Here is a 2423-nt window from a genome sequence, read left to right on the forward strand (position 1 = left end):
AGATATTCCAGTACTTGTTTAAATCTGACTTGTTCACCTTAATTTTTTAGTTTTTCACAGACTCCTTTTTTTTCCTCTGTCTCTGTGCTATTCTGTCTCTCTCTCTCTCTCTCTCTCTCTCTCTCTCTCTCTCTCTCTCTCTCTCTCTCTCTCAATCTCTCTCTTCTGTCTTTTCTGTCTGTATCTCCTTCTTTTTGTCATCTCAGATTTGCATGTGAATTATATTTCTAATTCTTTTTTACTGAGCAGTAAGAGGATGAATGAATTGAGATTAGAGTATAAAATAATAGTGAGACCATGGGACTTACAAAGAAATTTTGAAAAGGAATAAAGATTAAGTATTCTGATTCCCCACCTGTCAGCTGTGGTGCCCAAGGTCTAACTGATTCCCCCAGATCATGCCCCTTATCTTTAGCTCTAGACTTCCCAGTGCTTATCCAGTTACACTAACTAGTCATCTCTACATGTTCTTTAGTTCTTTATGCCTTCAACCATTTAGTAATTCTATATGAAAGTTGTTAGAGTGAATATAACCTATCTGCCTGTGAAGATAAAGAAAGATGTTGGAGATCAGAAAGGATGCAGCCTTCATTCCAAGACCCAACCAGGGAAATGTGTTATCACATCTGTAGCACAATCACAAAAGCCAGAAAAGGCCATGGTCACAGGTTTGCTAGGCCTTGCTATCTTGACATGGGCACTGGCAAGTCAGAAGCAGTAGATGGTGGGAGGAAGGCAAACTAAGTGGCTGGTCATTATTCAGTATCAGTCACACCTTAGGACATGAACCTCAGTCTACCCTATTGAAATTTCATGAATTTTTTGGGATCAGCTTCAGGTCTTGTACTCTTAGTTACTAGCCTGTAGGGCCAAAACCTCACTCATTTCTTAAATGGCCGTGTTCAGGCCCTTCATCATGTTTTACAGAAGAGGTAAATGAGGAAATTATTCTGTGAAAGATGGAGGTCAAAGTAAGAAGCAGCGTTCTCCCTAGTGTTGCAAGGAGTTAAGTCTCAACATTATGAAGCTACTGCAGCACGAGTTCAATCCCAGGCCAGGGAGGAGACCCACATGGTGTGGCAGACCTCTCCTGTCTCACCTGCGGCTGCCCTCAGCTGTGTATTTCCATCAATCTGCCCATTCCGTTTCCCACTCTGTCTCTGGTGAAGCCTCTCACCACCCCTGAACTTCTGTCCTATATCCCATTTCTTCTATGCATAAATAAATAAATCTTTAAAACAAAAAGTAAGAAGTGGCTGGCTGATGGTGTGCTGAGGAAAGCAGACAAATGAAACATGTCTTAATTATTAAAGTACAAATTCTAACATCATAATACTATTTGGAATCCTTGTTCTACGATTTACTAGCTGCATGATCTTAGGCAAATCAGTTAATAACTTTATGCTTCAGTTTTCTAATCTGCGAAAGGGATTATCAATGTCAGTCTTATCCTTGTATTACGAAGATTAAATTATAAAGAGTGCTAAATGGAATAATTGTATGGTAATGGATGAAAACCAAGCTTTTCGTGGGGATTGTGATGTAGTATAGACAGATGCCTGATTACAGTGTTGTGCACATGAATCTTATATACAGTGATATTAACTAATATGACTGCAATAAAAAGTATTTAAAAATTGAAAACATGCTTAACACTTTGGCATTAAATTAAGTCTAGATCAATATTATCCATCTCTTACCATATGAAGTTATTAAACTTAAAAATTACTAAATATTTCTGAGCATGTAATTTTATTTCAGTTCAGACAAATGTGTAATTTCTAAATAACAAGAACATGTTAAATGGAAGTCAATATACTTTGTTTAGATTAGATAGCATTCATTTATGCATACAAGAACTGTGGTATAGGTCAGAAGTGTGGGATGTAAGAGGAGTCACCAGAGGCAGAGTGAGGAACAGAACAGGCAGATGTACTGACATACACTGCTGAGGGGAGCAGCGGGTGAGACAGGAGAGGTCTGCTATGCTATGTGGGACAACTCCCTGGATGGCTGGGAGTAGAACTTGGGCTGCAGTGACTGGCGACAGCCTGACAATGTTGTGTCTTTAACCCCTGCATCACCAGGGAGGCCCCTAGAAACTATTTTAAAATAGTATTCTCAAATGAGAAGCATATACAAAGAACAATTTGTCCATTCATAGCTATACTGACTTTCTATGAAAAAAAAAAAAAAAACAAACTTGTAAGCATAGAGCTATAGACTCCCTCAAAGTCCTAGAATAACAAGGGCTACATATGAAGACAGAAATGAGAGAGAGGTAGAAATACTATCGTAAACAAAATGAAAATTCATTGAAAAAATGCTTGTATTTTGATAAGCTATACGGGGTGGCTAAAGGGAACATTTAATTTCAGTAAGTGCGATGGTAAGTTGTGCACTCCATTCTTGGAGTCTTTCAG

This window comes from Condylura cristata, unplaced genomic scaffold (assembly GCF_000260355.1).
Source record: "Condylura cristata isolate star-nosed mole 26May11 unplaced genomic scaffold, ConCri1.0 scaffold00002, whole genome shotgun sequence".
Lineage (NCBI taxonomy): Eukaryota > Metazoa > Chordata > Mammalia > Eulipotyphla > Talpidae > Condylura > Condylura cristata.